The sequence below is a fragment of the Meles meles genome, chromosome 14, assembly GCF_922984935.1.
Source record: "Meles meles chromosome 14, mMelMel3.1 paternal haplotype, whole genome shotgun sequence".
Taxonomy (NCBI): Eukaryota; Metazoa; Chordata; class Mammalia; order Carnivora; family Mustelidae; genus Meles; species Meles meles.
The window spans coordinates 56,237,903-56,250,843 of NC_060079.1; positions in this window are offsets into that span (position 1 = coordinate 56,237,903).

Below are 12,941 nucleotides of genomic sequence, written 5' to 3' on the forward strand. Positions count from 1 at the left end.
TTGCCAGTAAAGTAAAGCAGTATAAAATTAAAGGGAAATAAAGGCTGTCTTGTTGGCTTAATGCCATAAGGATATGATTTTCATCAAAATCAGGTCTATGAGCAACAAGGACACCGTTCTAAGAGCAATGTAATGCTGATGTTAACTTGTGTAAAAGTAATTGCATTAAATTAAAATGTTGTGGTTAAATTAACAGTAGTTATTAACCTTCAGACCAGAGATGCCTGTAAGACTATAAAATATTCACTGAAGACAGTCAGAAATGCCCCAATTCCACAGACTTATGATTGCAGAGACTTCACTTGTATGATTTCTTACTAAACATAGCTTTTAAAGAACCACTCTTTTCTATTAAATTCTGTTTTTACAAGTATTGAGTAGCTGCAGAACACTTACAAAGTATGAATACAATATAAAGATTAAAGAACAGTGATGTAATATACACCCTCACATCCAGCACCTTGTTTAAAGAAAATAACACCAATTTTTAGATATCCTTCTTATCCTACCCATTCCTTCCCTTCTCAAAATTAATTATGGTTCTGAACTTTTGTGTTTCTCTTAATGGTTTTTTCCAGATACATCCGTATACCTGAACCATATATTTTAAAATTATTGATCATTTTATAGAATGAAGGCTTTTGCTTGGGTTTTATGTGTAAATGCGTCTTCTTGAGACTCATCCACAGTGTTGAAAACAGCTGGGAAATGTTCATTTTCACTATCATTATAATATTCAATTGCAAGGCTATACTATGATTTATTTATCCATTTAAATTTGATAGGCATTTAGGTTATTTCTTATTATGAAATACAATATCTTAACCTTATCAATATATAACATTCTTGCCCAGTCTGCTGGTGTACATACATGGAAAAGGGAGTAATAGGTTGTATGCATATCCAGCTTTACTAGATGATGTCAAATTATTTTGTAAAAGTAGTCCTAACAATTTATAGACTGCAATGGAGATCAGCTGTTTCTTCTTCCTGTGCACACCACTAAACTGCATTTGGCAGCATGCGTTTCAGGGATAGGAGATAGTGCCATGTAACTAAGTGTTAGACAATCAGATTGGAATAGAGTGATTGTGCTACTCCAAAAGTTGGCTTGTACTAGCCTTTCTCATGGAATCGTCCAAAGGCTTTCACTCTTCCGCTGAAGAGTGGGCTGAAAGGAGAAACCCAAGATGGTCTTAGAAGCCACATATTGAAAATGACAGAGTTATAAGATGAAAGGAAACTGGATCCCTGCCACTTGGTAATTTGGGCATTTATTCTGGTTTTAATATAAAAGAGAAATAGATTCCTGTAGTTCCTGAACCACTCTATTATTGTTGGATTTGTTTGTTAGGCAGTTAGCCTGTTCAAGTAGATGTACTCCCTTGGCAAGGGAGAAGGTGACTGTATTTCAAACAGTCAAACATTACAATTTTTGCCAGAGTGGTGAGTGTGAGATATCATGCTGCTGTGGTTAGACTTTTCATTTTCCTGATTGCTGGTGAATGCATCTTTTCATATGGTAATGAGCCATTAGGATTTTTCTGTGAAGTGTTTAAGACTGCCCACTTTAAAGTGAGCTATTGGCCATTTTGTCATTGATTTGTAAGAGCTCTTTATGAATTTTAACCAAAATGAGTTCTTACTTATGAGTGTAATAAATTTCTCCCAGTCTATAACTTATACTTTTGTTTTCTTTATGGTGACTTTGGATGAAAAAAATTCTCACCTTTAATGGAATGGTATTTATCTATTTTTTCTTTTATTGTTTATAAACCTTTGCCCTATTCAAGGGTTAATTTCCTACACAAAGTGTGTAAAAGTATTAAACTATATTGTCTCAATGGTTTCATATTTTGATGAGACCACTTAACTCAGTCCAACTGGAAGCAGTTTTTATTTTGTTTTCCATATGATTATCCAACATCCCAGTCTGGTGTTCTGAAAACTGTTCTTTTCTCCCTGATCCTTAATGCCTTTCTGTCACACATGAGCTAGTTCATTCATACATGTTTCTAGTGCTTGTGGGCTGTTTTAGGTGCTCTATTCTGCTCTGTTGGTCAGCTAAAGTATCTCTCCACCAATATCATTCTGACTTAATTATTATGACATTATAAGATGATCTGATATCTGGTAAAACAAGAACCTTCATTTTTTTTCTCTATTTTGTGATGTCTTAGAGTTCTTGGCATTTTTCTCTTCTAGATACACTGTAAAATAGACTTAGCAAGATGCATAAAAAATACCTATTGAGATTTTTTTTCTATTGAGATTTTTATTACAATTGCATTGACTCTATATATCAATTGATGAATAATTGACATCTTTTTTATTTTGAGTCTTCCAATTCATGAATATAGTGTATCTCCTTATTTAGATATTTTATAATGTCTTTCTAAAAGCTTTTCCATTTACTAAATAAAGATCTTGTGCATCTTTTGATAGATTTACCATGATGTACTTTAGAGTTTTTAATGCTATTGTAAATTACAGTCTTTATTAAATTATATTTCAAAATATTTATTACTGATGTATAGGAATGCAACTGATTTTTGTATATGGTTTTAAGAAGAAAAATTACTAAGCCTCCTTCTAATTCTAATAACTTATGTGTAGATTTTTTATGTTTATAGTCATATCATTTTCCAATAAGAACAATTTTCTTTTTTCCTTTCCAAATCTCGCATATTTTGACTTCCTTGCCTTTCTGCTCTTGTTAGGATATCTAATTTATAATGTTGAATAGAAATGTTGAAAATGGGCACATTGGTTTTTTCTAGTCTTGGAAATGTTTCCAGTGTTTCATAATTAAATATAAATTTTGCTGTAAAGATTGTTTTTGGTATATATCAGTTGTTAAGTTGTTCTTGGTTGCTGAAACTGAATGTTGAATTTTAATGTACTCTTCTGTATCTATCAAAATGGTCATTATTCTTTCTTAATGTGTTAATATAGTGAATTACATTAATTATTTTCTAATCTTGCATTTCTAGAATGAACCTAATTTTAACATGGTGTACTATCTTATTACATTGCATGATTTGATCTGTTAAAATTTGGTTTGCATTTTTGGATCTTTGTTAATAGATGAATTGGGTAGAAATCCTTTGTTTTCTGTGCAACGGAATAGTTTGAATAAACTAGAATCTTTTGTCGCTTGAATATTTGTTACAATTCATCAGCATAATCATCTGGGCCTTGTATGTTCTTTGTGGGAAGAGAATGACCTAATAATAGAATTTATTTAATTGTTTAATAATTACCCAAGATTTCTGTTGCTTATTGGATCAGTTTGGGCAAATTTTATAGGTATATGTCAATTTATTTTTAAAGTCAATTACATTAGGTTTCTATAATATTCCTACTTTTTTACAGTATATGTACTTATGTCATTTTTTGTTGCTAATAATATTTACTGTGCCTCCTTCATTTTCTCTAGTTTGGTCTTGCTATGGATTTGCTAATTTTATTATTCTTTCCAAACAACTAACAACTAACAACTAACTTCCTCTTTATTACATATTTGTTTTTTATCTCATTAAATTGTTTTGTTATTATAATTTCTTTCTTCTACTTGTTTTGGGTTTAGTCTAAGTCTAAAATTAATCTCTATTTTTCCTCTTCTCAAACACATGAGGATCAGAACACTGTGATTATCTCCAGCTGGCTATAAACTTTTGTTGGGTATATTGATTAGCTCTATTGGTATGCTCTCTTCCCAAGACATTATTAACTTTTTTAACAAATATTTACTCATATATTTATTACATTCTTTTCACATCATATCTGCTAACTTTTGAAAGTCTCAATCTCCAATCACTTTATTTTTTGTCAAAATATGTTCTTTAGAATTTCTTTTAGTGAGGTTGAATTAGTGAATCATTGGTTCACTTTTTTTTTTTTTGAGATATCTTTATTTTATCCTCATTCTGGAAAGATATTTTGCTGGGAATATGATGTTAAATCAATAATCAAGTTTATCAAGTTTAGATCAAGTTTCCCTGAGCCTACTGAAGATATACACTAATGTCTCCCCCTTTCCACTGTTAGTGACAAAGATCAACTTTCAGCATAGGTAACGTGCCTCTTCTCTACTTAGTTTTGTCTTTTCTTTGACTTAGATATGCTATATATTCACCATGATATACTAAGGTGTAAGGTTTTTTAAAAAATTTTTTCTTTCTGAGTTGGAGCAATTAATCCTAAAATTTGTATGGAATCAGAAGAGACCCCAAATTGCTAAGGAAATGTTGAAAAACAAAAATAAAACTGGTGGATCATGTTACCTGATTTCAAGCTTTACTACAAAGCTGTGATCACCAAGACAGTGTGGTACTGGCATAAAAACAGACACATAGACCAGTGGAACAGAGTGGAGAGCCCAGATATGGACCCTCAACGCTATGGTCAAATAACCTTCGACAAAGCAGGAAAAAATATACAGTGGAAAAAAGACAGTCTCTTCAATAAATGGTGCTGGGAAAACTGGACAGCTATATGTAGAAGAATGAAACTCAACCATTCTCTTACACCGTACACAAAGATAAACTTGAAATGGATAAAAGACCTCAACGTGAGACAGGAATCCATCAGAATCCTAGGCAGTAACCTCTTCGATATCAGCCACAGCAACTTCTTTCAAGATATGTCTCCAAAGGCAAAGGAAACAAAAGCTAAAATGAACTTTGGGGAGTTCATCAAGATCAAAAGCTTCTGCACAGCAAAGGAAACAGTCAACAAAACAAAGAGGCAACCCACGGAATGGGAGAAGATATTTGCAAATGACAGTACAGACAAAAGGTTGATATCCAGGATCTATAAAGAATTTCTCAAACTCAACACACACAACACAGATAATCATATCAAAAAATGGGCAGAAGATATGAACAGACACTTCTCCAATGAAGACATACAAATGGCTATCAGACACATGAAAAAATGTTCATCATCATTAGCCATCAGGGAGATTCAAATTAAAACCACATTGAGATACCACCTTACACCAGTTAGACTGGCCAAAATTAGCAAGACAGGAAACAATGTGTATTGGAGAGGATGTGGAGAAAGGGGAACCTTCTTATACTGTTGGTGAGAATGCAAGTTGGTGCAGCCACTTTGGAGAACAGTGTGGAGATTTCTCAGGAAATTAAAAATAGAGCTTCCTTATGACCCTGCAATTGCACTACTAGGTATTTACCCCAAAGATACAGATGTAGTGAAAAGAAGGGCCACCTGTATCCCAATGTTTATAGCAGTAATGGCCACAGTCACCAAACTGTGGAAAGAACCAAGACGCCCTTCAACGGACGAATGGATAAGGAAGATGTGGTCCATATATACTATGGAGTATTATGCCTCTGTCATAAAGGATGAATACCCAACTTTTGTAGCAACATGGACAGGACTGGAAGAGATTATGCTGAGTGAAATAAGTCAAGCAGAGAGAGTCAATTATCATATGGTTTCACTTATTTGTGGAGCATAACAAATGACATGGAGGACATGGGAAGATGGAGAGAAGAAGGGAGTTGAGGGAAATTGGAAGGGGAAGTGAACTATGAGAGACTATGGACTCTGAAAAACAGTCTGAGGGTTTTGAAGGGGCAGGAGGTGGGAGGTTGGGGGAGCCAATTAGTGGGTATTAAAGAAGGCAGGTATTGCATGGAGCACTGGGTGTGGTGCAAAAACAATGAATACTGTTATGCTGAAAAAAAAATAAATTAATAAATTAATATTAAAAAAATTTGTAGATTTCTTTGAGTAGTATAGACCTTTCAACAATATTTGTTCTTCCAATCCATGAGCATGGAGTGTCTTTCTATTTGTTTGTGTTGTATTCTATTTCTTTCATCAGTGTTTTATAGTTTTTAGAGTATAGGTCTTTCACCACCTTGTTTAAGTTTATCCCTTGGTATTCTATGATTTTTGGAAGCGATTGAAAATGGGACTATTTTCTTAATTTCTCTTTATGCTACTTCAGTATTAGTGTATAGAAATGCAACAGATTTCTGTATATTAATTTGTATCCTGCAATCTTACCAAATCTTATCAAAATCTTACCATTTTTCAGGTCTATTAGTTTTTTTGGAGTATTTAGGATTTTTTTTTTTTTTTTACTTCTCTAATTAATTAATTTATTTTTTTAGCGTAACAGTATTCATTGTTTTTGCACAACACCCAGTGCTCCATGCAATATGTGTCCTCCCTATTACCCACCACCTGGTTCCCCCAACCTCCCACCCCCGCCCCTTCAAAACCCTCAGGTTGTTTTTCAGAGTCCATAGTCTCTTATGGTTCACCTCCCCTTCCAATTTCCCTCAACCTCCCTCTCCTCTCCATCTTCCCATGTCCTCCATGTCATTTGTTATGCTCCACAAATAAGTGAAACCATATGATAATTGACTCTCTCTGCTTGACTTATTTCACTCAGCATAATCACTTCCAGTCCCGTCCATGTTGCTACAAAAGTTGGATATTCATCCTTTCTTTTTTTTTTTTTATAAACATATAATGTATTTTTATCCCTAGGGGTACAGGTCTGTGAATCACCAGGTTTACACACTTCACAGCACTCACGATAGCACATACCCTCCCCAATGTCCATAACCCCCTCCCCCTCTTCCAACCTCACCTCCCCCCAGCAACCCCCAGTTTGTTTTGTTTTTACATATAGTGTCATTTCATCTGCAATTATGAAAGTTTTACTTCTTCCTTACCAGTTTGGATGCCTTTTATTTTTCTTACCTGATTGCTGTGGCTAAGACTTCCAGTACTATGTTGAATGAAAGTGGTAAGATTGCACATCATTGTCTTATTCAGGATCTTAGGGCAAAAGCTCTCAGTTTTTTATAATTCAGGATGATGTTAGCTGTGGGTTTTTCATTGATAGCCTTTATTATGTTGAGTTATATTCCCTCTAAAGCTACTTTGTTGAAGGTTTTTATCATGGATGGATGTTGTACATTGTTAAAGATTTTTTCTGCATATGTTGAAATGATTGTATGATTTTTATCCTTTCTCTTGTTGATATGATGTATCATGTTAATTGATTTGCAAATATTGAAACACACTTGCATTCTGGAAATAAATCCCACTTGATATGGTGAATGTTTTTTAATGTGTTGTTGGATTTAATTTGCTAATATTTTATTAAGGACTTTTTCCATTGATTTTCATCAGAGATATTGATCTGTAGTTCTTTTTTGGTAGTGTCTTTGTCTGGTTTGGATATCAGGGTAATGCCGACCTTGTAGAATGAATTTGGAAGCTTTCTTTCCAAATTCATGAGAAGAATAGGTATTAACTCTTTTAGTGTTTGGTAGAATTCACCTATGAAGTCATCTGGCCCTGGGCTTTTATTTCTTGGAAGTTTTTTGATTACTGATTCAGTTTCATTACTAGCAATCCCTCTGTTCAAATGTTCCATTTATTCCTGACTCAGTTTTGGGAGGTTACACATTTGTAGGGATATATCCATTTCTTCTAGTTGTCCTTTGGGTTGGCATATAATTTTTCATAAAATTTTTATAACCCTTTGTGTTTCTGTGGTATCAGTTGTTATTTCTCCTCTCTCGTTTCTGATTATGTTTGACTTCTCTTTCTCTCTTTCTCTCTCTTTTAATGAATCTGGCTAAAGACTTATCAATTTGTTATTCTTTCAAAGAACCAGGTCCTGGTTTTGTCTGCCTGTTTTATTGTTTTGTTTTGTTTGTTTCTCTTTTGTTTATTTCTGCTCTAATCTTTATTATTCTCTTCCTTCTACTGGTTTGGGGTTTTGTTTCTCCTTTTTCTAGCTCCTTTAGGTGCAAGGTTAAATTGTTTATTTGAGATTTTCTTGTTTCTTGAAGTAGGCCTGCACTGTTATATGTTGTTCTTAGAACAATGTTTGCTGCATCCTAAACATTTTGGACCACTGTGTTTTCATTTTCATTTGCCTCCATGTGTTTTTATTTTTTTTAATTTTTAAAAAATTTGTTGGTTGACCCATTCATTGTTTAATAGCATGTTATTTAAGCTTCATGTATCTGTGTTCTTTCCAGATTTTTCCTTATGGTTGATTTCTAGTTTCAGAGAGCTATAGTCAGAAAAGATGCATGGTATGACTTCAATCTTTTTGAATTTGTTGAGGCATGTATTGTGGCTTAACATGTGATCTATTCTGGAGAATGTTCCATGTGCGCTTAAAAGGCATCTGTGTTTTGCTGTTTTAGGATGGAATGTTGTGAATATATCTGCTAGATCTATCTGGTCCAATGTGTCATTCAAGCCACTGTTTCCTTATGATTTTCTGTTTGGATCATCTATCCATTGATGTAAGTAGGTGTTAAAATCCCCGACTATTATTATGTTGCTATCAATTACTTCCTTTATGTTTGTTATTGTTTATGTATTTGGGTGATCCCACATTGGATGCATATATAAGTACAATTGTTATATCTTCTTCCTGTTCTTTTTTGGATTGTTTCCTTTATGATTACATAGTGTCCTTCTTTGTCTCTGATTATAGTCTTTGTTTTAAAGTGTATTTTTAAAAAAAGTTAAAAAAAGAAAAAAAAGGTGTATTTTAAGGAGGGGATGGACTGTGATGTGCACTGGTTGTGATATGCAACTAATGAATCATTGAACACTACATTAAAATTAATGATGTAAAAAAGAAACAAAAACTAAAACTAAAACAAATCTAATGATGTACTATATGTTGGCTAGCCAAACATAATAATAAAAAAATGAAGTATATTTTGTTCAATATAAGTATTGCTACCCCACCTTTATTTTCACTTCCATTTGCATAACTGTTTTTCCATTCCCTCATTTTCAACCTCATGTTTCTTTAGGTCTGAAATTAGTTTCTTGTAGGCAGCATATAATTGCTTCTTTATCCATTCGTTCCACTCTGTCTTTCGATTGGAACATTTAGTACATTTACATTCATGGTGACTATGTATTTATTATCATTTTTGTACTTCTTCTCTGATTTTTTCCTCTCTTGCTCTCTTTCATGGTTTGCTTATTTCCTTTAAGTTTATATATGGTACCTTGTGCATACAATATACTATATTAAATTGATGGTCACTTAAGTTTGAACCCATTCTACAAGAAGTAAATTTTTACTCCCACCTTCTCCCCATGTTTTAGATATATGGTGTCATACTTTACATCCTTTTATTTTGTGAATCCCTTGATTGATTTTTGTAGATATACCTAATTTTGCTGCTTCTGTGTTTTTATTTTTCTTACTCCTACTTACGGTTTTTTCCTTTCTGTTCAGAGAGTCCCTTTTAACACTATTTATAGGGTTAGTTTAGTAGTCCTGAATTCCTTTATTTGTCTGGGAAACTATCTTTTCTTCTATTCTGAATGACAGCTTTGTTGGATAGAATATTTCTTGGCTGCAGATTTTTTTCTTTCAGCACTTTGAAAATACCATGCCACTTTCTTCTGGCCTGCGAAGTTTCTGTTGATAAATATGAGATAGCCTTATGGGGTTTGCATTGTGGATAATTGTTTTTCTTTTACTGCTTTAAAATTCTCTCTTTATCACCACTTTTTGCCCTTTTAATTACTATTGATTAGTTTGGACCCCTTGGTTGATTTTGTTGAGGACTCTGTGTGCCTTCTAGATCTGGATTTTTGTTTCTTTCTTCGGATTCAGGAAGTTTTCAGCTATTATTTCTTAAAATACCTGTCTGTCCTCTTTTCTTTCTCTTTTTCTTCTGGTATTCCTATAATGTAAGTGTTTTTAGTCTTGATGATATCACTGAGTTTCCTTAATCTATTTTTATTTTTTTTTCTCTTTTATTCAGCTTAAGTGCATCTCATTGCTCAGTTCTCCAGATCACTGATCCATTCTTCTGTTTCCTCTAGTTTACTATTTACTTCCTCTAGTGTATTTTAAATTTCAGTTATTGAGTTCTTCATTTCTGATTGGTTCTTTTTTGTTTTCTCTCTTTGTTTCTATTACTTTTCTATCTCACTGAGGTTTTCCACTCCTCTCAATTTCAGCGAACATTTTTTTTCACTTTTTTAAAATTTCTTTTCAGCATAACAGTATTCATTGTTTTTGCACCACACCCAGTGCTCCATGCAATACATGCCTTCCCTATTACCCACCACTGGTTCCCCAACCTCCCATCCCCCGCCCCTTCAAAGCGAACATTTTTATGATCATTAAAGATATGGTCATATCTTATCTCTATTTCATTTAGCTCTCTTGCTGTGATTTTGTCCTTTTTTTTAAAATTTGGGACAGATTCCTCTTTCTCCTCATTTTTACTAACTCTCTGTGTCTGCTTCTATGTGTTAGGAAAGTTGGCTATATCTCCTACTTGAAACTAGTGGCCTTATGAAGAAGAGGTCCTATAGTGCCCAGCAGTGCAATGTCCCCTGTTCACCATAACCTGGTGCTTCAGGGGTATGTCTTTTGTGTGTTGCACGTACCCTGTGGTTGTGGCCAAGCCACTTTTGCCTTCAGACCAGTCATCTGCAGTGGCTCTCTCTGCCTGTTATGGACAGGGTTTGGTCCCTTTGTTTTTAGTAGGTTACTCTGGGCCACCTTGGGCTTGAGTTGAGTTAGCCTAGGAGTTTTCAGTGCACTGAACTGCAGGGTGCTCCCTCTCTTTTGTCCCCTTAGAAGCTTTTGTTTATAGGTGGGGCCTCCAGTAAGACCCCCAGTGTTTGGTCCCAGCCCACTGTTGGTGCTGCAGTGTATGTGTACTTCTCTTCCTCTCTTCTCAAGGCAGGAGTCAGTTTGAAGTTGTTCTGGCTCCTGTCAGGGTTGCTTGCATGTAGCCAAACTTGTGTAATTTCTTTGGATGGGATCCTGCTGAGGGCAAGTCCACAGAAGAGTGTGGGGGCAGGGCACAGTGCCAGCAAGGTTCATTCTGGTCCAATGCAGGAGGGGATCTTCAGCTGCTGGGAAAAACTCCTGCCCAGGCCATATTGGAATAAGGGGATCCACAGAAGCATGAGGGGCAGGGTGCACTCTAAGCCAGCTAGGTGGAGATTATTCTTGCTGTGTTGGTTCCTTTAGGTGCCCTCCTATCTAGGCTGGGGGGTGGGCAGGAGAGGAAAATGGCACTCACTATCTCTTTTGTTGCTGGAGAAGTTTCCCAAAGACCCCTGCCCCTCCAGCACCTGCTCTGAGATCAGGAAATAAATCTCCTTCTCATATACCCCTGGGTATACTGCTGATTCTGTGCTGTATCCCTGCAGGGCTGTTTGCTGTGCTGCTTCTTTAAGGGCAGGAACTCAGTTTGCTATTGCCTTTGAGCTCTTCCAGAGCTTATACCTTAAAGTTCCAGGTATAAGATCTGTGATAGCAAGAACTCACAAAATTAGACCCCTCTTGTTCTCAAAGCCAAATATTATGGGGATTTGCCTTCCCAGTATGGATCCCCAAAGGCTAGATACTCAGCATGGGGTCTTCTTCTCTCCTCTTTCCACACCCCCAATATCCCTCCCTTGTGCAGATAGTCCCATGGGTTAGTTTGGCTCCTGATCATGTCTCCAGCCTTCCTCCCCACTTCAATATGACTTCTTCTCTACACTTAGCTTCAGAAAGTCTGTTATGCTAGTCTTTGGATGGTTTTCTAGGTTATTTATACTAATGTGGGTGTTATCTAGTTGTATATGTGGGAATGAGCTGATTTAGGGTCTTCCTGATCTGCCATATTTCCCCTCAATCTATTTTATATATTATTTAAATAAAATATGCCTTTTATGCATTGTCCTATATCCTTTGTATTTCAAATCTGATTCTGCCCTAACTGGGAGTAGATCCAGAAGCATCCTAGAAGTGGGAAGAAGATAATACCTTATGGGTCAAGCCAAACCCCATGGACATTAGAAGTCAATGCACAAGTGTTTCTCACATTTATTCCTTAGGTGGCTGTTTCTCATATCACAAAACTATTGTCTGCAGGAACAACTTATTTAACTTTTTTTTTTTGTATTAGCTTTCCAAAATTCTGTTTACTTTCCTATCACTCAGTCCTGTTTCCTGGAAACATGTTATAAAATAAGCTAATTTACAAACTTTTGTGCCAGTCTCTGCTTTGGTGGAAGTTAGACACCCAGGTTATGACCAGTATATTCACATGCACATATTCTTTAGAAATCTATGTAACATGATGTATGAACATGATAACACAGTAGTTTTATCACTTGTGATTCCCAGTTTTGTCTCCTGAAAATGGGGTGGAAACTTGAAAATACTTATGAAATGAATGATGAGAAAGCTCCTCTGTTTTTAAGATTTCTTCACCTATCTTTTGGAGTGTCTATTCAGTGTCAGACAGTAGTTGTTAGAATTTCACCTTTATTGACTCACTAAAGTGCATGACATGGTATAATTCTATTACTTGGAGTTTCTGAAATATTTAACTTAATTTTTATTAAAACAACTTTGCTTTTTCATTAAAAAAAGAAATCTATGTAACAATGAGCATGTATGAGTAACAAAGAAACAAATGTTAGTTTTTAGTGAAAAGGGGTAAATATAACGGCATAGGTATCTCTGAGACCTGATATAATGTTATTCAAGAATTAGATTATGATATAAGAAATAAATGTTATAGAAAGAAAGTAGCACTCTACCTCATGGACTTTCACTAAAAATGGGTGAAGACAAAAGAAAAATGGAAATAGTATCATTATTAGTGGAAACTAAACGTTCTTACTTAGGTGAAAGAAATAAGGGATTTGGTGTGGAAAATTATCACAAATCCAAATGTTTGACTTCTTTTCTTTTTTTAAATTTTTTTTTATTTGACAGACAGAGATCACAAGTAGGCAGAGAGGCAGGCAGAGAGAGAGGGAGCAGGGTAGAAGCAGGCTCCCCGCTGAGCAGAGAGCCCGATGCGGGACTTGATCCCAGGACCCTGGGATCCTGACCTGAGCTGAAGGCAGCAGCTTAACCCACTGAGCCACCCAGGTGTCCCACC